We start from the raw sequence: 24,903 nt of genomic DNA on the forward strand, positions 1-24,903 counted from the left end.
GTTTCATTCATGCTTTCAGTGAGGTTAAGTCCTTACAACTTACACATGAAAAAAGCATGAGTACAGTTGCTCCAGAGGCTGCGGAGGAAGATATATTTTATCGTGGAGCTTCTGAAAGGCAATATTTTTGTTTGGGAAAGGGAGGAAAGTTATTTTAAGAAATGCTGAGGTAAGTTTTAAAGTTTATTTTTGTTTTTTAAAACAGGTTTTCAGTACTGTAGATAGAAGGAGCAATTGTGGCTATGTGAATTGAATTTGCTGTGTTTATTAAATGTGAAAATGACTCCAACATTTTTAAGAAAGAAACTTTTCATCAGTAATATATTCTTTTAAGTAATTATGTATGTATGTTTGTATATATTCCTTTGCGTATATGTATGTATGTATATATTCCTTTACTTATGTGTATGAATGTATGTATTTAATTATGACTTTCAGAGAAAGTAACTTATTGGAAAATCATAATTAAATAAATACATTCATACACATAAGTAAAGGAATATATACATACATACATATACGTAAAGGAATATATACGGACATACATACATAATTACTTAAAAGAATATATTACTGATGAAAAGTTTCTTTCTTAAAAATGTTGGAAATGTTACATATTCATTTTAGAACAGTCATTTTCACAGCAAATTCAATTCACACAGCCACAATTGCTCCTTCTACCTACAGTACTGAAAACCCGGTTAAAAAAAAAAATTAAACTTTAAAACTTACCTCAGCATTTCTTAAAATAACTTTCCTCCCTTTCCCAAACAAAAATATTGCCTTTCAGAAGCTCCACGATAAAATATATCTTCCTCCGCAGCCTCTGGAGCAACTTTACGCATGCTTTTTTCATGTGTAAGTTGTAAGGACTTACCCTCACTGAATCCATGAATGAAATCGATGAAGTTCACTGCGCACGCGCTGCCTGTGCAGTCGCACGCGCTGTGCCTCTGAACCCCTTCATTCAGAGGACAGGAAATGCCGGTTTTCTCCGCATGCGCTGTGCATGCTGAAAACCAGCATTTCCTCCGGCCAGACGCGTGAGTATCACAGAATCACAGAAACCCCACAGTGCAGATAGAGGCCATTTCGGCCCATCGAGCCTGCACCGACACATATCCCACCCAATCCCCGTAACCCCTACACCAACACATATCCCACCCTATCCCCGTAACCCCACGTATTTAATCCCCCTAACACTAAGGGTCAATTTATCATAGCCAATCAACCTAACCTGCACATCTTTGGACTGTGGGAGGAAACCGGAGCACCTGGAGGAAACCCACGCAAACACGGGGAGAATGTGCAAACTCCACACAGACAGTCACCCGAGGCCAGATTTGAACCCGGGTCCCTGGTGCTGTGAGGCAACAGTGCTAACCACTATGCCACCGTACTCACGCGTTTGGAACGGAATTACTGGGCCAATATTTTTGTTGTAAATATGTGTTCACTGATTATTGATAAATTTATTAATTCAGTCTGGATTCTTTTGTGGTGTGTCTCATTTCAGCTTTGCACTGTGATATGGTCTGCAACAGGGATGGAATGATGGGGATCTGTGGTTTATTCTATTGGAACCGCAGTCTGATGAGGCGATTGAGTGGCTGCCTCCTCCCTTGCTCCTGTTCCTCTTCCTCCTCATCCTCCTCCTCCTCCTCTCCCTTTTCCTCCTCCTGAGGTGGTCCCGCAATCCCTGGTGGCAAGGGCTGGACTGTCATGATGGCCAAGTTGTGGAGCATGCAGCAGACAACCACGAAATAGGACACCTGCTCAGCTGAGTACTGGAGGGCTCCTCCCGAGCGGTCAAGGCAGTGGGACCATTGTTTGAGCACCCCGATGGTCTGCTCGATGATGTTCCTGGTTGCAGCATGGCTGTCATTATATGAGTGCTGAACAGGAGTGTTGGGGTTGCAGAGGGAAGTCATGAGCCAGGTGGAGAGTGGATACCCGTTGTCTCCGACCAGCCAGCCGCGAGCTTGATGTGATGGCTGGAAGAGTGCTGGCACACCGGTCTGGCACAGGATGAAGGCATCGTGGCTGCTGCCAGGATTGCGAGCATTCACATTGAGGATTCGCTGCGTGTGGTTGCACACCAACTGCACATTAAGCAGTTATGGAAGATCTCAGGATTGTTATGCGGTGCCCGCAAAGCCACGTGGGTGCAGTCAATGGCACCCTGCACCATGGGGAATCCCGCTATCCTGGCAAAGCCACATGCACGCTCATCCTGCTTCTCTCTGGTGATGGGGAAGGAAATGTAGTCCCTTCTCCTACTGAAGAAGGCCTCTGTGACCTCCCGGATACAGCGATGGACGGCGAACTGCGAGATGTTAGCTATGTCTCCTATTGCAGAGTAAGGGGAACCCAGGTGAGACAGAGAATGAGGATCCGCAGAAAATGATCCTATCCAACAGGTACAATGTACTTGCTACCTGTGAGGATAAGAATAAAGACTGTCGGAAGGACAGGCAGCAAGCAGGCCATGGCACCTTAGAGCAGGAGGCTGTCCAAAGCGGGGAGGAGGAGGAGGAGGAGGAAAGGATGTGTAACGTGATAGTTGTCGGGGATTCTATAATTAGGAGGACAGATAGCATCCTTTGTAAGCAAGATCAAGAGTCCCACATGGTATGTTGCCTACCTGGTGCCAGGGTGAGGGACATCTCGAACTGGCTTGAAAAGATATTGGAGATGGAGGGGGAGGATCCAATTGTTGTGGTGTGGGAAAGAGGGGTTCCATTTCATGGGGCACTGGCACCAGTACTGGGACAGGAAGAAATGGTACCGTTGGGACGGGCTCCACCTGAAACGATCTGGGACCAGGGTCCTAGCGGAAAGGATAAATAGGGCAGTCACAAGGACTTTAAACTAGTAAATGGGGGGTGGAGGGCTCAGGTGGAAAATGTAGTATTGTGGCGTACCGATCACAGAAAGGACAAAATCCGATTTTCAGTCCGTAGACTATAAATCAGGCGTCATGCCTTTAAGAAGGATCACACCTTTAAGAAACTCGATCTGCAACATAGTTAAGCCCAGAGCGGGGGAGGAGCAGTCGAAGCTGTGCACTGATGAAAAGCAGTCAGACTTGGTGTAAGCTCTGACGCCATTTTGTGTTCAACATGTAGCCTCAACAATTAAACCTTTTCTGTTGAACCTCTCCGAGTTCAGTATTTTTTGCTAGGAGTACGTAGACTCCTACAGTATAAATAATAGTTCAAAAACAAACAAAAGGGTAGAGAGCAGAGTAGCAGTCAGAAATTGTACTTTAGGCACTACAGGTAAAGGGAAAACTAAAAGATGTAAAGTGATTAAACCAGGAGCGAGAAATGAGAAACATGTGGGTAAAACATTAGAGCTGAAGGACAGTTTAGGGTGTGTGGCCCAATTAAGTGTTCTTTATACAAACGCATGGAGTATAAGGAATAAATTGAATGAACTGCAGGCGTAAATTCTGTTGTGTATGTACCTTTAAGAGAAGAACTGATTTTATACTGCAGTACCGGCAGTGACCACACCTGTATAAAAAGCCCTAGCAGGCTTCTGTACTTCAGTCTTGAGTTACCCTCTGTTCAGTAAATACCTGTTTTATTGTTCTCCTGCAGTCCGAGTATTATTGATACCCGGACACTACACTGGTGACGGGCAGGTTCGAACTCACCTGCAGTACTGCATCACCTCACGGGGATCTTTTCCCTGAAGAGAAGCTTCTTGGAGGTTGAAGTCAGAACGGCGGGCGTCGACCGCGGGCAACCGCCCAGGGATCCATCGGAGAGTTGCAGGGGAGGCTGTGGAGAGCTGGGCCTGGCTCCCCAGTCGAGGTGTTCCAGCAAATCGTGCTGGTAGCAGGTAGTGCGCTGACCCTTCCGGACTGCGGCGGGCTCGGGCTCGATCGAGCAGCTCTGCAAAGGGGCCGTGCAGCGTCGTCGGGAGGAAAAGAGAGAGAGAGAGGGTGGAGCGCACAGGGCGCGGTCGGTGCTCAAGAACCGGGCAGCGTGGAGAGGATAGAACGAGGGGAAGGGAAAGTGATACGCGCCAAAGCCGCGGGTCGCCGCCATTACCCTGTAGAATGCTAGGAGCAGCGTGGCAGCAAGGGGAAGAAGGAAAAGCGCGGGAGGCGCCATTTTATTCCATTGGGGAAGAAGGAAAAGTGGGTGAGGTGCCATTTTATTCCATTGGGGAAGAAGAAAAAGCGCGGGAGGCGCCATTTTAAATCACTCAAGATGCCGAAGAGTGGCAGTATCACTGCTTTCGACAATGAGGTAGACCACGTATGTGGAAAGAATTGAAGTGTACTGCAAGGCAAATGAGGTGGCCGATGGAAAGAAGGCGTCGGTATTATTAAATTTGATGGGCGCGAGAACGTACGGCCTATTGCGGAATTTAATTACCCCAGCTAAACCAATGGAGAAAAGTTTTGAAGAGATTGTTAATATCTTACAGGAACACCTAAACCCTACACCGCTGCTGATAGCAGAAAGATTCAAGTTCCATAAAAGAAACCAGCACAAAGATGAGAGCAATGCTGACTATCTTACAGAACTACGCAAGTTATCGAAGCACTGCCAGTTCGGAGCAGGACTGGCAGACACCTTACAGGATAAGTTTGTCTGCGGGCTCCTGAGTGAAGGAACCCAGAAATGATTACTTTCGGAAAAGGACCTGAAGCTAGAACAGGCTTTCAGCGTGGCAGTGTCCTACGAAGCAGCAGCACGGGGAGCTGCAGAAATACAACAGAAACCACAAGAACACAGCGCTAACGAAATGGCGTATGGAGCAGAAAAGTGCTATCGCTGTGGCAGAACAACCTATGATCAGAAGGACTGCTGGGTTAAGGACAAAGTATGCAGGCAATGTGGGAAAATGGGACACATAGCTAGAGTCTGCAGGTCGGGAATGAAAACCAACACTACAAGAACTACTAAGGAAAAGTACAAGAAAGTAAAAAAAATGACAGACAGTAGTTCGGAAGATCAGGAGAGTGATAATGACTCCGGGAGCAGGAGACTAAGTTGTCTAAAGTTACACAACGTGATCGCAAAGGAGGATCACCAAACCATTTGGGTCACCCTCATGATAGCAGGGTCCCAAGTAAAGATGGAATTGGATACAGGATCAGCCCTAACTGTCATGAATCGACAAGACTATGAGCGGCTATTCTCACACATACCCTTGAAGGACACGTCCATTGTATTGAAGACATACACGGGGCAAAAAGTCTACCCCAGAGGAAAAATAAGGGTGCCAGTTAAATACAACGGCAAGGAAACACAGAAACTGCATCTATATATACTACAAGATGGAGGACCACCATTATTGGGACGTGAATGGATCCGAAAAATACAATTGGATTGGCATTCCATTCAGGCGCTAACTGTGACTGACAAAAAGGATGATGACGTCACAACTGGACGACTGTCAAAAATTCTAACTGACGCGAAAGAGGTGTTCCAACAAGGACTTAGGACTCTAAAAGGAGTAAAGGCAACGATAAAAATCGAAGATAACGCAAACCCAAAATTTTTTAAGGCCAGGCTGGTACCAGCCATTGAAGCAGAACTGGAGAGTCTGGAGCGTTCGGGTGTGCTGTCCAAGGTGGACTGGAGCGAGTGGGCCACACCCATCGTTCCTGTAATGAAGAAATCATTGAACAGCACGCCTGGGGAGCCGAAGAAGGTTCGCATCTGTGGGGACTTCAAGGTAACTGTGAACCCAGTCCTGCACACAGTACAATATCCACTTCCACGGATAGAAGATATTTTTGCTTCACTATCTGGAGGGAAACGCTTTACGAAGATTGATCTGGCCCAAGCGTATCTACAAATGGAGGTGGAAGAAGCATCTAGGAAATACCTCACCATAAGCACTCACAAAGGCCTTTACCAGTACAATCGACTGGTATTCGGGGTAGCATCAGCCCCGGCTATTTGGCAGAGGGCGATGGAACAAGTCCTGCAAGGGATCCTGGGGACCCAGTGTTATTTGGACGACATCCTGGTTACGGGCGAAAATGACAGTGAACACCTTGCCAACCTGGAGCAGGTGCTCACTAGATTACAGGAATATGGGCTACGAGCCAACCACCCCAAATGCGAGTTCTTCAGGAGACAAATCTCGTATTGTGGCCACATGATTGATGAAGAAGGGTTGCATAAGTCACCAGACAAGATTGAGGCTGTAGTCAAGGCTCCAGCACCGGAAAATGTGTCGCAACTGAGGTCGTTCCTCAGGTTGGTGAACTACTACCATAAGTTCTTGCCGAATTTATCTACAATTCTGCACCCACTGAACGCCCTGCTGCAAACTGGAGTAACATGGAAATGGAGTGATGAGTGTAAGCGTGCCTTTCAGAAATGTAAATGCCTAATCACTTCAAAAGAAGTATTGGCTCACTACAACCCAACACTACCGATTCGGTTGGCATGCGATGCGTCTCCCTACGGCATTGGAGCAGTGCTGTCACACAAATTCCTTGACGGTTCAGAGAGGCCAATAGCTTTTGCGTCGCGCTCGTTAGCCTCAGCCGAGCGTAACTATGCCCAGATTGACAGGGAGGCCCTCAGCCTGGTGTGGGGGGTGAAGAAGTTCAATCACTATCTGCACGGGCAGAAATTCACCCTACTGACTGATCATCAGCCCCTGGTCTCCATTTTTAACCCAAAGAAGGGCGTTCCGGTGATGACGGCGCAACGGCTGCAAAGATGGTCACTTTTTCTAGGGGCACATCAGTACGACATAGAGTACAAGGGTACGAAACAGCATGGAAACGCTGATGGGCTGTCGCGCCTACCGTTGCCTACGGTAGAGGAAGCACCTGCAGTGGACCCTATTGAGATATTCCATGCGACCATAGTCGAATGTCTGCCTGTTACAAACTCAAGTATAGAGAAGGAAACCCGAAATGACCCGACACTCTCTCGGGTCTATGATTTGACGGTGAAGGGATGGCCAGCGCATGGCGACTCACTGTTGCCAGCATTCTCGCCAAGGAGAGAACAGCTGTCAGTGTGCCGGGGAACCTTGATGTGTGGATCCCGAGTGGTAATTCCACCCAAGTTGAGAGATAGAGTGCTCAATGAGCTTCATGAGGGTCATCTGGGAGGGGTAAAAATGAAAAGCCTAGCCAGGGCGTTTGTGTGGTGGCCGGGAATCGATAAAGAAATCGAGGATATGACCAAGAGATGCATAGGATGCCAGAAGGTCCAAAACGCTCCACCACAGGCCCCGCTACACCCATGGGAGTGGCCCTCATCTCCATGGCAACGGGTACACATTGATTTTGCTGGTCCATTTATGTACTCAATGTTTCTAATCGCCGTGGATGCCCATTCGAAATGGCCAGAGGTCATCAAAATGTCCTCCACCACCACGGAGAAAACTATTGCAGTCCTACGGACCATCTTCGCCAGGAATGGCTTGCCAGAACAGATTTGCTCTGACAATGGGCCACAATTTGTGTCCGAGGATTTCCGGAGGTTTCTGAGGAATAATGGGATGAAACATTACACATCTGCCCCATATCATCCAGCCACAAATGGATTGGCTGAGAGGTTTGTTCAGACCTTTAAAAAGGCAATAAAGGCGATGTATAACGACGACATACCACTACAACACAAGGTAGATAATTTCTTGTTTGCTTACCGGAATGCGACACATGCAGTCACCAACCAAGCTCCAGCCATAATGTTCTTCAACCGAAGGCTAAGATGTCGCCTGGATTTGTTCAAACCAAACATAAGATGAGATGTTGAGGATAAGCAATTCCAGCACATCAATGAGAAGCCAACCAGGAGCTTCAAGATAGGGCAACCAGTCTTGGCCCGCGACTACCGAACAGAAAAATGGCAGCCAGGAACGATATGCACACAGCAGGGACCACTAATGTACACAGTGGACGTTGGAGAGAGCATCGTGAGACGCCATGCTGACCAGATTCTCGAGTCACAGGAACAAGCCAAACCTATACCACGAGCATGTGCACCTGGTAATGAACCCGAAGTACAGATTGCGTCTACCTCAGAAGCAGTGGTATTGGAAGCTGACGAACCAACCAATGACAATGAGCCAGAATCGACTCCGCCGCTAGAAAAGGATACTCGAGAAAGGCGCTATCCGGTCAGGATCAGGAAGCCTCCTCAAAGACTGAACTTATAAATAATTATTTCAGTTGATGTATATAGTACAGAGAAAATTGTAATTGTAATTAGTTATTATTTAGTTGTTAAATGAATGTTATGTACTGTTTATCTAAAAGGGGAGGAATTGTTGTGTATGTACCTTTAAGAGAAGAACTGATTTTATACTGCAGTACCGGCAGTGACCACACCTGTATAAAAAGCCCTAGCAGGCTTCTGTACTTCAGTCTTGAGTTACCCTCTGTTCAGTAAATACCTGTTTTATTGTTCTCCTGCAGTCCGAGTATTATTGATACCCGGACACTACAAATTCAACTTAGAGGGTATGACATGGTAGCCATTACTGAGACATGGCTGCAAGATGGTCAGGACTGGGAACTAAATATTCCAGGTTTTCAGGACAGATAGGGAAAATAGCAGAGGGGGAGGAATAGCCTTCGTGATTAAAAAGAAAGAAAAAAGACATGCATTTATATAGCGCCTTTCACGGCCACCGGACATCACAAAGCGCTTTACGGCTAATGAAGTACTATTTGAAGTGTAGTCACTGTTGTAATGTGGGAAATGCGCACAGCAAGGTCCTACTAACAGCAAGGTGATAATGACCAGATAATCTGTTTTTGTTGTATTGATTAAAGGATAAATATTGGCCAGGACACTGGGGATAACTCCCCTGCTCTTCTTCAAAATAGTGCCATGGGATCTTTTATGTCAACCTGAGAGAACAGACGGGGCCTCAGTTTAACGTCTCATCTGAAAGACGGCACCTCCAACAGTGCAGCACTCCCTCAGTACTGCACTGGAGTGTCAGCCTAGCTTTAAGTGCTCAAGACCCTGGAGTGGGACTTGAACCCACACCCTTCTGACTCAGAGGTGAGTGTGCTACCTGTTGTGTCCGTGTATAAATAAGACATGGACTGCAGGAGAACGGTGCAACAGGTGTTTATTGAACTTAGGGTGTACTGGAACTAACTGTACAGATTACTACTCAGTGTTATATACAGGTGTGGTCACTGCTGGTACTGCAGTATACAGGGGCTGTAAAAGATAGTTCCTCCCTTAAAGGTACATACATTACAATTCCTCCCCTTTTAGATTAACAGTACCATAACACTCATTTAACAATTAAATATTAAACTAATTACAATTACAATTTTGTACAATACACATTAGCTGAAATTAATCTTTTTATAAATTCAGTCTTTGGGGAGGCTTCCTGATCCTTTCTGGATAGCGCCTTTCCCGAGTGTCTTGCTCTTGTGGCGTAGGTGATTCTGGCCCCTTATCGTTGGTTGGTTCATCAGCTTCCAATGCTACTGTTTCTGAGGTAGATGCAACCTGTACTTCGGGTTCATCACCAGGTACGTATGGGCGAGGCGTAGGGTTGACTTGTTCCTGTGACTCTAGGATCTGGTCAGCATGGCATCTCACGATGCTCTCCCCAACGTCCACTGTGTACATTAGTGGTCCCTGCCGTGTGCATATCGTTCCTGGCTGCCATTTTTCTGTTCGGCAGTCACAGGCCAAGACTGGTTGCCCTACCTTGAAGCTCCTTGTTGGCTTCTCATGGATGTGCTGGAATTGCTTATTCTCAACATCTCGTCGTACGTTTGGTCTGAGCAAATCCAGGCGAGATCTTAACCTTCGGTTAAAGAACATCATGGCTGGGGCCTGGTTGCTGACTGCATGTGTCGCATTCGGTAGGCTAACAGGAAATTGTCCACCTTGTGCTGCAGTGGAATGTTGTCGTTGTACATTGCCTTTATTGCTTTTTTAAAGGTTTGTACGAACCTCTCAGCCAATCCATTTGTGGCTGGATGATACGGGGCGGATGTGTAATGCTTTACCCCATTATTCTTCAAGAACTTTCGGAAATCTTCAGACACAAACTGTGGTCCATTGTCGGAGCAAATCTGTTCTGGCAAGCCATTCCTGGCAAAAATGGTCCGTAGGACTGCAATAGTTTTCTCCGTGGTGGTGGAGGACATTTTGATGACCTCTGGCCATTTCGAGTGTGCATCCACGGCTATTAAAAACATTGAGTCCATGAATGGACCAGCAAAATCAATATGCACCCGTTGCCATGGAGATGAGGGCCACTCCCATGGGTGTAGATGGGCCTGTGGTGGTCCATTTTGGACTTTCTGATATCCTGAGCAGCTCTTGGTCAGGTCCTCGATTTCTTTATCGATTCCTGGCCACCACACAAACGCCCTGGCTAGGCTTTTCATTTTTACCCCTCCCAGATGACCTTCATGAAGCTCATTGAGCACTCTATCTCTTAACTTGGGTGGAATTACCACTCGGGATCCACACATCAAGGCCGCCCAGCACACTGACAGCTGTTCTCTCCTTGTCGAGAATGCTGGCAACAGTGAGTTGCCATGTGCTGGCCATCCCTTCACCGTCAAATCATATACCCGAGAAAGTGTCGGGTCATTTCGGGTTTCCTTCTCAATACACGCGTTCGTTACCGGTAGGTATTCGACTATCGTCGAATGGAATATTTCGACAGGATCCACTGCAGGTGCTTCCTCCACCGTAGGCAGTGGCAGGCGTGATAGCCCATCAGCGTTTCCATGCTGTTTCGTGCCCTTATACTCAATTTCATATTGATGCGCCCCTAGAAAAAGTGACCATCTTTGTAGCCGTTGCGAGTCATCACCGGAATGCCCTTCTTTGAGTTAAAGATGGAGACAAGAGGCTGGTGATCAGTCAGCAAGGTGAATTTCTGCCCGTGCAGATAGTGATTGAACTTCTTCACCCCCCACACTAGGCTGAGGGCCTCCCTGTCAATCTGGGCGTAGTTACGCTCGGCTGAGGTTAATGAACGTGACGCAAAAGCTATTGGCCTCTCTGAGCCGTCAAGGAATTTGTACGACAGCACCGCTCCAATGCCGTAGGGTGACGCATCACATGCCAACCGAATTGGTAGTGCTGGATTGTAATGGGCCAATACCTCCTTTGAAGTGATTAGGGTTTTGCTTTTCTGGAAAGCACGTCTACATTCGTCACTCCACTTCCATGGCACTCCAGTTTGCAGTAGGGTGTTCAGTGGGTGTAGTATTGTAGACAAATTTGGCAAGAACTTATGGTAGTAGTTTACCAGCCCGAGGAATGACCTCAGTTGTGACACATTTTCCGGTGCTGGAGCCTTGACTACTGCCTCTATCTTCTCTGGGGACTTATGTAACCCTTCTTCATCAATAACGTGGCCACAATACGAGATTTGTTTCCTGAAAAACTCGCATTTGGGGCGATTGGCTCGGAGTCCATGTTCCTGTAATCTAGTGAGCACCTGCTCCAGGTTGGCAAGGTGATCACTGTCATTTTCGCCTGTAAACCAGGCTGTCGTCCAAATAACACTGGGTCCCTGGGATCCCTTGCAGGACTTGTTCCATTGCCCTCTGCCAAATAGCCGGAGCTGATGCTACCCCGAATACCAGCCAGTTGTATTGGTAGAGAACTTTATGCGTGTTGATTGTGAGGTATTTTTTTGATGCTTCTTCTACCTCCATTTGCAGATACGCTTGGGCCAGATCAATCTTAGTGAAGCGTTTCCCTCCAGATAGTGAGGCGAAAATATCTTCAATCCGCGGAAGTGGATATTGTACGGTGTGGAGGACTGGGTTTACGGTTACTTTAAAGTCCCCACAGATGCGAACCTTCTTTGGCTCCCCAGGCGTGCTGCTCAACGACTTTTTCATTACAGGAACAATTAGTGTAGCCCACTCGCTCCAGTCACATTGGACAGTACACCTGAATGCTCCAGACTCTCCAGCTCTGCTTCGACGGCTGGGCGGATCGCATAAGGTAGCGGTCTGGCCTTAAAAAATTTTGGGTTTGTGTTTTCCTCAATTTTGATCGTTGCAGTTATGCCTTTTAGTGTTCCGAGTCCTTGCTGGAACACTTCTTTCACGTCAGTTAGGATCTTTGACAGTCGCCCAGGTGTGACGTCATCATCCTTTTTGTCAGCCACAGTCAGTGCCTGAATGGAATGCCAATCCAGTTGTATTTTCCGGATCCATTCACGTCCCAGTAATGGTGGTCCTCCATCTTGTAATATATATAGATCTAGTTTCTGTGTTTCCTTACCGTTATATCTAACGGGCACCCTTATTTTTCCTTTGGGGTAGACTTTTTGCCCCGTATACGTCTTCAAAATAACTTTTGTGTCTCTCAAGGGTATATGTGAGAATAGCCGCTCGTAGTCCCATCGGTTCATGACTGTTAGGGCTGATCCTGTGTCCAATTCCATCTTTATCTGGGACCCTGCTATCATGAGAGTGACCCAAATGGTTCGGTGATCCACCGTTGCGATCAAATTATGTAGCTTCAGACAACTCAGTCCCCTGCTTTCGGAGTCGTTATCGCTCTTTTGGTCTTCTGAACTACTGTCCGTCATCTTCTGTACCTTCTTGTACTTTTCTTTAATAGTTTTTTTATTGTTGGTTTTCTTTCCCGACCTGCAGACTCGTGCTATGTGTCCTACGTTTCCACACTGTCTGCACACTTTGTCCTTAAACCAGCAATCCTTCTGGTCATGGGTTGTTCTGCCGCAGTGATAGCACTTCTCTGCTCCATATGCCATTTCATTGGTGCTATATTCTTGCGGTCTCTGTTGTATTTCTGCAGCGCCCCGTGCTGCTGCTTCATAGGATACCGCAACGCTGAAAGCCTTTTCCAGCGTAAGGTCCTTTTCTGATAGGAGTCGTTTCTGGGTTCCTTCACTCTGGAGCCCGCAGACAAACTTATCCCTTAAGGTATCTGCCAGTCCTGCTCCAAACTGGCAGTGTTTCGATAATTTGCGCAGTTCCGTTAGATAATCAGCATTACTTTCGTCTTTATGCTGGTTTCTTTTGTGAAATTTAAATCTTTCTGCTATCAGCAGCAGTGTAGGGTTTAGATGTTCCTGTAATATAGTTACAATATCTTCAAAACTTTTCTCCATTGGTTTAGTTGGGGTTATTAAATTCCGTAATAGACCGTACGTCCTCGCGCCCATTAGATTCAACAATACCGACGCCTTCTTTTCATCGGACACCTCATTTGCCTTGCAGTACACCTCTATCCGTTCAACATATGTAGCCCAATCTTCGACTTCATTGTCGAAGGCGGTGATACTGCCACTCTTCGGCATCTTGGGTGTGGTTTAAAATGGCATCTCCCAATGGTTTAAAATGGCGCCTCCCGCGCTTTTCCTTCTTCCCCCCCGCTGCTGCCAACGCCGCTCCCGGCGGTTCTTGTGGTAATGGCGGCACCCTGTGGATTTCGCGCGCTTCTCCTGCGCTGCTGCCAATGCTGCTCTCGGCGGCCCTCATGGCAAATGGCGGCGCCTCACGGTTTTTTGCGCATCTCTCTCTTTTTCTCTCTTCAACGCTGCCCGGTTCCTGAACACCGGCTGTGCCCTGTGCGCTCCACCCTCTCTCGCTCTCCCCATCGATGCTGCTCAGCTTGTTTACTGTGCCGCTCGGTCGAGCTCTAGCCCACCGCAGTCCGGGAAGGGTCAGCGCACTACCTGTTACCAGCCCGATTTGCTGGACCACCTCGACTGGAAAACCAAGCCTGGCTCTCGACAGTCTCCCCCGCGATTCTCAACTCTCCGCTGGATCACTGGGCGGTTGCCCGTGGTCGACGCCCGTTTCTCTGGCTTCGACCTCCAAGACGCTGATCTTCAGGAACGAATCCCCGTGAGGTGATGCAGAACTGCAGGTAGGTTCGAACCTGCTCGTCGCCACTGTTGTGTCCGTGTATAAATAAGACACGGACTGCAGGAGAACGGTGCAACAGGTGTTTACTGAACTTAGGGTATACTGGAACTAATTGTACAGATTACTACTCAGCGTTATATACAGGTGTGGTCACTGCTGGTACTGCAGTATACAGGGGCTGTAAAAGATAGTTCCTCCCTTAAAGGTACATACATTACATTACCCACTTAAATTTTTTTTTATTATATTCTTTATTGAACATTAAGAACATTTACAACATCGTGATCATTCCATTGTATCATACAAATCAATTCCGCCACTCTGCACAGCCATTCCTCCACCACATACTGTATTAACATCAAAACCTGATGGTTAGTTTGTCTCCCGTAACATATAATAATCGATTGTACTTTAAAAATTGATTGTAAAATATTATATTTAAATTCCTTTCTGAATAAAACATCCACAGAGCCTTATAATGATCTTTTAGCTTATATTTAAAATACCCTTTTAGATTGATTCTCCTCCCCTTAAAAAAGAGCATTCCTTCTTTGCACAATCACGAATCTAGCCAAACTGAACATTAAATTAATTGCCGCACTGCTAGACTCTGCCAGACTCTCCTGCAATCCCCATCTCAAAATTGAGTCCCGCGGGATTCCCATTCTCGCTCTTCGGTCCCCACCCAGCAAAAAAACTTCACACAACTGTCGAACATAGTACTTAAAACCATTTAACTACGGACATAACACCAGTAAATGGGACAGAGTCTCATCCCGTGTCCCACACACTGGGCAAGTTGCCCCCTCCACTCGTCCAATCTTACACAAGACAGTCATGGTAAAAATCCAGTTATGAGCCAATTTGAAATCCAGTTCATTTAAAATTCGCCCACACTCCCTTCCAAATCCTGTTGAAGTTCAACTGTGGGTATATACTCTGCCAAAACTCCTGACCAGCAGGTGTCTTGAATCTCCATTCTCTAAATACCTCATAGAAATCTCGAGTATTACAGTTGTCAGATTGGACCAACTCGCCCCTTTTCTCCAGTAGAAAGCTGGGAAAAGCGGGACGCATTTACTTCCTTTGGAGATTTCCGCATTTATTTCTTCCATCCAATCCTGTGGCATCGCCCTCACAATCTTCTCATACATGATCCCTATTGCTTTTTCCTCTACCTCCTGATCCTCCTCCCACACCATGTCCCTCACTATCGCTTCCAGCAACCAACCTGGAATTACCTCGTATAATACATATTTCACAGATATAATCCCAGCTTTTATAAAAGCTTGATTAAATAATACCTCTCCTTCAATGTTGACCCACCTATTCAAAAATAAGGGCTGTTCTAAAAATTCCTCAGCACCCTTGGGCATAAACTGCACACTTTTTAAAAATTGGGCCTAAGTCTCTGCAACCCCATTATAAAAGCTAGGGAGAGGTTCAATCGATTTCAAAAACATATTATTGTATTCCATATACAATATCCGCTGCCCTCTTATCCCACTTCATTTTAAAAAATGCTCGAAACAAGTCTTCCAAAAACTTGTATTTGACTTCTGAAGAAATCTCTTCACCCATTTGATTCTAAAGGATTTTTTCTTCAAATCTATATCTGGGAAATTGAGTCCTCCCTGATTTCTCCGTCCAATTGTAAGCAACCAAGGCTGGCTTCCCTTACCATAAAAACCTCACACAAGCCTCTCGGATGGACTTTTCCGCCCACTCAGGAATATCCTCCACCGTCAATAAGTACCATAGCTTAGATAGCAGGAGAGCGGACACCAATGTTGCTCTTCCTCGCACTTTCAACCACCTTCTTTCCCATCTTCCCAAAATGATTTTAATTTGCATAACCTTCGGTTCCCAATTTAATTGATCCACTTCATCCCTGTCTTTCTTGCACCCCATATGCACCCCCAGAACTTCCAAAACCTCCACCACCTTAAAGGGACTTTCCTCCAACCATTCCCCCCTACCCCTTCCTGCTACCAGGCATTGGGACTTACTATAATTCACTCTGGTTCCTGAAGCTCTACAGTACGTCCATAGCTTTCCTCACTGACTCCCCATTTCTCAATGTTAAGCTTGTGTCATCTGCATATTGCTGTATCACCGACACCAGACACTGGGAACCGCAATCCCAACTACACCTTGTTTCTTTCGCATCATGTAACCTAATGGTTCTGCTACCAATGTGTATAACAATGGGGACTGTAATGATATCAGCAAATAGTGATGTTATTTGCCTGTTTGATTATCATGCCTTACCAGCATGTTTGTTTGATTGATTACTTATGCCTGACCAGCAGAGGGCATGTGACAGAGGCAGAAAGGAGTTTAGTTTCAGTTTCGTTTTAGATGGATTTTCTAACATGATGTCTCCTGAATGCTGTTAACTGAGTTTGAACATACTTTAGATAAAAACTAATTCTCTTTCATAAATGTCTCGTCATTGAACCCACAAAGAAATCAATACATGGTGTCAGAAGTGATTGAAAGAGATGAAGAGAAAAAATCTGAAGTGAAATCAGCTCTCCACAAATTAGCAAGCCAAAGGAGAACATCGTTGCTTACCATTGGAGAATAGCTAACGAAGTGAAAAATGGAAGGATTACACCCACCGGCAACGCTTCAGTTGACAGGTAATGTGGCTGAAAATTGGAGGAGGTTCAAACAACGTTTGGGGTTGTATTTATCAGCAATCGGAGCTGACGAGAAAAGTAATGAAAAGAAATCGTCATTGTTCTTACATGTCGTGGGTGATGAAGCGCTGGAGGTGTATAATAACTTCACATTCGCTGCTGATGGAGACAAAATGAAGCTAGATAAAATAATGGAACAGTTTGAGGCCTACTGCATACCTAAACGTAACATGACGTTTGAGAGGCACAGATTTTTCACATGTGTACAGAAAACGGGAGAGACTATTGATCAGTATGTGACTGAACTGAGAAACCGAAGCAAAACATGTGAATTTGGGGGACTGACAGACTCGCTGATGAACGACAGACTGGTGTGTGGTATTCCAGATGATGGTCTAAGGGAAAGACTGCTAAGAGAGCACGATCTAGACCTGGGAAAAGCCATAGTACTGTGTAGGGCTACAGAGACTGTGAAGTCACAGGCAAAGGAGCTGTTCAGTGACAATAGCTGCAACGTGGATGCAGTGAGTAAGAACGGATACAAACCGTTTAACAAAAAGAGCGCCAATGTGAAAAAAGAGGCGTGGCCAGCGAACGAAAATGAAAGGGACAATCGAAAGTCATGTAGTCGATGCGGTACACAGCATCCACCAAAAGAGTGTCCAGCATATGGTAAAAAATGCAATAGTTGCAACAAAAACAACCATTATGCCCGTTGCTGTAAGAACCAAGTGCAACAAAGCAAGGTCCATGCAGTAGATGAAAGCGAGATAGAGGAGTTCAATGTAGATGTTGTGTCTGAAAACAAAAAAGAAGAAAGAGACTGGATGTTGACACTAAAAGTGAATGACATACACATTCCATTTAAATTGGATACTGGAGCACAAGTTAATGTGATATCAGAGACTGATTTTCAGAAAATTAGACCAAGACCAAAGATACATGGAATAAAAGTGAAAGTGATAGGATACTCAGGTACTGATATACCAGTGAAAGGAAGATGCATTGTCAAAGTAACACATAAGGACAGAGAGCACACGCTAGCATTAATCATGGTGCCAAAGGATGTGCAAGCCATATTAGGTTTCAAAGCCTGTGAGAGACTGAACCTGGTAAAGAGAGTCCTCGTTGTGGAAAGCGAAAGAGAGACAGTCTATGATGAACTGAATGTTGCGTACACACCGGGTAAGCTGATGTATACAGCAGACACGTTGTCCAGAGCTGTTGACCCAGGAGAGCCCGCGAACACAAGGTCAAGTCCTCACTATCCACAGTCCAATGGACTAGTGGAAAAATCGGTCCAGACAGTGAAAAGACTGATGTACAAGGCAAAAGACAGTGGAACTGACTTCTACCAAAGCATGCTTGTATACCGCACAACGCCGCTCGAGTGTGGTATGTCACCAGACCAACTCCTTATGGGACGTCGGCTAAGGTCAAACCTACCCATCCCAGAGAACCTCCTGAAAACAAAAGAGGGGGAGAAAGTGAGGAAGTTCAAAGAACAACAGAAAGAAAAGCAAAAGTACTACTATGACAGAGGAACACAAAACCTACCTGAACTCCACACTGGTGACCAAGTAAGGTTCAAAGACAAAACAAACACATGGACTCAGAAGGGAACTGTCCTGAGTGAAGTTCAACCAAGATCATACACCATTTAGACAGATGAGGGTGCTGTTCTGAGAAGAAATCGTCGAGATCTTCTCATGGGACCAGCCACAGCAAGTCAAATGACTGATACTGTTGAACAACCTGATCACACAGCAGGTCAAGAGACTGATACTGTTGAACAACCTGATCACACAGCTGAGAAAACATCATCTGAAGCAACAACTCAGATTCAAGGACAATCAATCAGAAAATCCTCAAGACACGTGAAGCCTCCTGAGAGACTCATTGAGCAAATTTAAGGACTATTGTTATAGAAGGAAGTAATGTTATCTTATTCTTTCTTCAAGTTCTAGTGTATTTACATATTTCATGTGAACACACAAAGCAAGGTTAAAAAACCTTGATAATGATAATGTTAATGTAAGTTCATTAAGTGTTACAGTTAAAATGCAGATTAATACAAAGAAAACATGTTGTTAGTTAAAAGTAAAATACTTTTGTTTTAAGAAAGGGAGATGTAATGATATCAGCAAATAGTGATGTTATTTGCCTGTTTGATTATCATGCCTTACCAGCATGTTTGTTTGATTGATTACTTATGCATGACCAGCAGAGGGCATGTGACAGAGGCAGAAAGGAGTTTAGTTTCAGTTTCGTTTTAGATGGATTTTCTAACATGATGTCTCCTCAATGCTGTTAACTGAGTTTGAACATACTTTAGATAAAAACTAATTCTCTTTCATAAATGTCTCGTCATTGAACCCACAAAGAAATCAATACAGGGACAGGGGACAACCCTGTCTCATTGACCTCTGTATCGGAAAATAATTGGATAAAAATCCATTACATTTAGCACAGCTATATGTTTGAATAAAAAATCCTTATCCACTCAATGAAATTTTCCCTGAAACCAAATGCTTCCAAAACCTTCAATAAAAACTCATGAGAGACCCTATCAAAAGCTTTCTCTTGATCTATCTTTAATGCATAAGCCTCCCTCCCACTCTCTTCCATGAGCTCTATCGCATCTCGGATTGAGACCACAGAGTCTGCGATGTCCTGGCCTATGACTCCATAGGACTGAGAGGGCAAAACTATCTTCGGCAACACCTCCTTCATATGATTTGCCATAACCCTCGCCAAGATCTTATAATCCACATTTAATAATGTGATAGGCCTCCAATTCTACAGATCAATTCTATCCCCTTTATTTTTATATAAGCTAAGCTTATAGATGGGGCCAGGCTTCCCTCAATTTTAATTTACTTAAAAACTTCTAAGAGCAATGGACTTAAAATCTCAAAAAATTCTTTATTAAATTCTGCACTTAGTCCATTGGAACCTGGGCTTCCGCCGCCCTCCCCCCCCGCTTCATTCCACTTATTGCTACTTTTATTTCCGCTAATCCTACTTCTTTGTCACACATGCTTCTCTCATCCTCCTTTAAACCCTCTTCAATAAAAGCACTAACCTTCTCCATCGCCAAATTGGAAATGTCTTCTTTTGTATATAACCCTTGATAAAAGCTGCTAGCCGCCTCTAAAATCTCCCCACTTTCATTAATGATCTTCTCCCCAACCTTCAACTCTCCAATTAATGATAATCTCTATCGCAGCTTCTTTTCCTCTAGAAAATATTTAGTGCATCTTTCGCCCTCCAATGCATCTTTAGCCTTTGCACGGAGAATGGCCCCCTTGCATTTTTCAGCTTGCAATAATTCCCACTCCTCCTTTAACACCCAGCTCCCTTATCCCCTCCGTAAACTGCTTTACAGACATCCGTAAACCTTTTGTTTATATTCTCTTCTCGACGCCAATTAGCTGCTGCTCTCTTTTTCCCATAACGTACTGAAAAAACTATTACCTCATATTTGAAATTGACCCAGCAATCTCTTCTTTCTTTCAAGAACAAAGGTTCCTTCTGAGCATTCTTTATTATAATTAAAATCCCTTCTTTATAAGCAATTTCTTCCAGGTGTTGATTGTTTAAAATCCACACCCCTGAACTGACCTTAACTCTGCTGTTCCTAATTCTAAGAACCAAAGCCAAGTGGTCACTAAAAAATACTTTTTTATAATAAATCTCCATCACCTCAGAACTTAACCCTTCCCGCATTAACACAAAATCTATTCGGCTCTGTTTTAAAACATCACCCACCTGTTCTGGAGAATTCCCTTTTCATGGGGTTCCGGTTCCTCCATAAGTCTCTCAAATTTAAATTTGCCATCATTTTTACAATCATCCCTCTGGAGTTATCATCTTTAAAGGTCATCTGGGCTGAAATGTCCAACCGAGATAAAAATACATTAAAATCCCCCACTATACGAGGATTTTCCACCTCTGCCACTTCAGTGAATAACTCCTGAAAAAACTCGCAACACTTGCAATGGTCGTTCGGTGCATAGATATTAAAGAGATCGCAATTAAATTCCTCCATTTTTACCCTTAGCCGTAAAAATCTCCCCTCAGTGTCCTTGTCCACCAAGGCAACGTTCTCTTTTGTGGACGGACTCACCAAAACAGCCACCCCCCTACAGTTATTGTTTGCACAACTTGCAAACACCTCTCCCTTCCAAACCTTCCGAACTCTTTCTAGGATATCCTCATCCCAAAAGGTTTCTTGCAGGCACAAGTCAGTGCCTTTAAAACACTGCAACAACTGCTGCAATTTCTTCTCACCCCTCAGTCCGTTCACATTAATCAAGACCAATGTAATCATGGCTCCGAAGAAGGGAAGTATGCCTGATAATCTCCCCATCATTTAATCTCTGGCCCTTCCCTCCTCTCATGCTCCTTCCCAACTTTTCGGCCAGCTGTTGCTTTTTCCTGCAGCCTCCGGCTCTTTTTCACCTCCTGTTTGAACCTTCCCTGCTGTTTCAGCCTCTTCCTTGCATTAAGTTTGGGCCAAGGAGCTGCCCCTTCTCCCTCCTTCTGCCCCTCACTAACCTTTCCCTTTCCACATGATGCCACCCCACCCCCCACTTCCATGTCCCTGTCCCCCTCTAATTCCTCATTCTTGAGCTCTTCTGTAACCTTCTGTCCCTGCTTCCCGTCAGATACATAATCCTGCTCCCTGTCAGATACATCATCTCCCATAGAGAGTCTTCCTGCTATCGCAGTTTCTCCAACAGTGCCGCTCCCTTTTACCTCATCTCCACCGCTGACCCTTGCTCCCTGATCCTTCTCTCTCTGGGACAATCATAGAATGATAGAAAGTTACAGCATGGAAGGAGGCCATTTTGGCCCATCATGTCTGCGCCGGCCAACAAAGAGCTATCCAGCCGAATCCCACTTCCCAGCTCTTGGTCCGTAGCCCTGCAAGTTAGAGCATCCCAAGTGTGTATTGATTTCTTTTTGGGTTCAATGACGAGACTTTTATGAAAGAGAATGTGTTTAAATCCAAAGTTTGTTCAACTCAGTTCAACAGCATTTACAGGAGACATCATGCTAGTGATCCATTTTAAATGAAACTGAAACTAAACTCAACTGCTTGTCTCTCACATGACCTCTGCTGGTCAGGCATAAGTAATCAATACATGCAACTATGCTGGTAAGGCATGATAATCAAACAGGCAAATAACATCACTATTTGCTGATATCATTGCATCTCTCTTTCTTAAAACAAAAGTATTTTACTTTTAACTAACAACATGTTTTCTTTGTATTAATCTGCATTTTAACTGTAACACTTAATGAACTTACATTATCATTATCATGATCAAGGTTTTTTAACCTTGCTTTGTGTGTTCACATGAAATATGTCAATACGCTAGAACTTGAAGAAAGAATAAGATAACATTACTTCCTTCTATAACAATAGTCCTTAAATTTGCTCAATGTGTCTCTCAGGAGGCTTCACGTGTCTTGAGGATTTTCTGATTGATTGTCCTTGAATCTGAGTTGTTGCCTCAGATGATTGGTTCTCAGCTGTGTGATCAGGTTGTTCAACAGTATCAGTCTCTTGACCTGCTGTGGCTGGTCCCATGAGAAGATCTCGATGGTTTCGTCTCAGAACAGCACCCTCATCTGTCTGAATGGTGTATGATCTTGGTTGAACTTCACTCAGGACAGTTCCCTTCTGAGTCCATGTGTTTGTTTTGTCTTTGAACCTTACTTGGTCCCCAGTGTGGAGTTCAGGTAGATTTTGTGTTCCTCTGTCATAGTAGTACTTCTGCTTTTCTTTCTGTTGTTCTTTGAACTTCCTCACTTTCTCCCCCTCTTTTGTTTTCAGGAGGTTCTCCGGGATGGGTAGGTTTGACCTTAGCCGACGTCCCATCAGGAGTTGGGCTGGTGACTTACCACACTCGAGCGGCATTGTGCGGTATACGAGCATGTTCTGGTAGAAGTCAGTTCCACTGTCTTTTGTCTTGTACATCAGTCTTTTCACCGTGTTTGCGGGCTCTCCTTGGTCAACAGCTCTGGACAACGTGTCTGCTGTATACATCAGCTTACCCGGTGTGTACGCAACATTCCATTCATCATAGACTGTCTCTCCTTCGCTTTCCACAATGAGGACTCTCTTTACCAGGTTCAGTCTCTCACAGGCTTTGAAACCTAGTATGGCTTGCACATCCTTTGGCACCACGATTAATGCTAGCGTGTGCTCTCTGTCCTTGTGTGTTACTTTGACAATGCATCTTCCTTTCACTGGTATATCAGTACCTGAGTATCCTGTCACTTTCACTTTTATTCCATGTATCTTTGGTCTGGGTCTAATTTTCTTAAAATCAGTCTCTGATATCACATTAACTTGTGCTCCAGTATCCAATTTAAATGGAATATGTATGTCATTCACTTTTAGTGTCAACATCCAGTCTCTTTTTTCTTCTTTGTTTTCAGGCACAACATCGACATTGAACTCCTCTATCTCGCTTTCATCTACTGCATGGACCTTGCTTTGTTGTGCTTGGTTCTTGCAGCAACGGGCATAATGGTTGTTTTTGTTGCAACTATTGCATGTTTTACCATATGCTGGACACTTTCTTGGTGTATGCTGTGTACCGCATCGACTACATGTCTTTCGATTGCCCCTTTCATTTTTGTTCGCTGGCCACGCCTCTTTTTTCACAATGGCGCTCTTTTTGTTAAACGGTTTGTGTCCGTTCTTACTCACTGCATCCACGTTGCAGCTGTTGTCACTGAACAACTCCTTTGCCTGCAACTTCACAGTCTCTGTAGCCCTACACAGTGCTATGGCTTTTCCCAGGTCTAGATCTTGCTCTCTTAGCAGTCTTTCCCTTAGACCATTATCTGGAATACCACACACCAGTCTGTCTTTTATCAGTGAGTCTGTCAGTCCCCCAAATTCACATGTTTTGCTTCGGTTTCTCAGTTCAGTCACATACTGATCAATAGTCTCACCCGTTTTCTGTACACATGTGAAAAATCTGTGCCTCTCAAACGTCACGTTACGTTTAGGTATGCAGTAGGCCTCAAACTGTTCCATTATTTTATCTAGCTTCATTTTGTCTCCATCAGAAGCGAATGTGAAATTATTATACACCTCCAGCGCTTCATCACCCACGACATGTAAGAACAGTGACGATTTCCTTTTATTACTTTTCTCGTCAGCTCCGATTGCTGATAAATACAACCCCACACGTTGTTTGAATCTCCTCCAATTTTCAGCCACATTACCTGTCAACTGAAGCTTCGCCGGTGGGAGTAAACCTTCCATTTTTCACTTCGTTAGCTATTCTCTAATGGTAAGTGACGATGTTCTCTTTTGGCTTGCTAATCTGTGGAGGGCTGATTTAACTTCAGATTTTCCCTCTTCATCTCTTTCAATCACTTCTGACACCATGTATTGATTTCTTTGTGGGTTCAATGATGAGACATTTATGAAAGAGAATGTCTTTTTAATCCAAAGTTTGTTCAACTCAGTTCAACAGCATTTACAGGAGACATCATGCTAGTGATCCATCTTAAATGAAACTGAAACTAAACTCAACTGCTTGTCTCTCACATGACCTCTGCTGATCAGGCATAAGTAATCAATACATGCAACTATGCTGGTAAGGCATGATAATCAAACAGGCAAATAACATCACTATTTGCTGATATCATTACAAAGTGCACATCCAAGTACTTTTTAAATGTGGTTAGGGTTCCTGCCTCTACCACTCTGGGTGAAGAAATTTCCCCTCAAATCCCCTCTAAACTTTCCACCAATTACTTTAAATCTGTGCCCCCTGGTTTTTGACCCATCTGCTAAGGGAAATAGGTCCTTTCTATCCACTTTATCTATGCCCCTCATAATTTTATACACCTCAATAAGGTCTCCCCTCAGCCACCTCTGTTCCAAGGAAAACAGACCCAGCCTATCCAGTCTTTCCTCATAGCTAAGATTCTCTACTCCCGGCAACATCCTTGTAAATCTCCTCTGTACCCTCTCTAGTGCAATCACATCTTTCCTGTAATGTGGTGACCAGAACTGCATGCAGTACTCTAGCTGAGGCCTAACTAGTGTTTTATACAGTTGAAGCATAACCCCCCTGCTCTTGTATTCTATGCCACGGCTAATAAAGGCAAGTATCCTGTATGCCCTCTTAACCACCTTATCTACTTGGCCTGCTGCCTTCAGGGATCTGTGGACATGCACTCCAAGGTCCCTTTGTTCCTCTACACTACTCAGTGTCCTACCATTTAATGTATATTCCCTTTCTTGTTAGCCCTCCTCAAATGCATTACCTCACACTTCTCCGGATTGAATTCCATTTGCTACTGTTCTACCCACCTGACAAATTTATTGATATCTTCCTGCAGTCTACAGCTTCCTTCTTCAGTATCAACCACAAT

Source organism: Somniosus microcephalus, unplaced genomic scaffold (assembly GCF_052327205.1).
Source record: "Somniosus microcephalus isolate GS21.2 unplaced genomic scaffold, FLI_Smic_1.0 unresolved_chr1, whole genome shotgun sequence".
Taxonomy (NCBI): domain Eukaryota; kingdom Metazoa; phylum Chordata; class Chondrichthyes; order Squaliformes; family Somniosidae; genus Somniosus; species Somniosus microcephalus.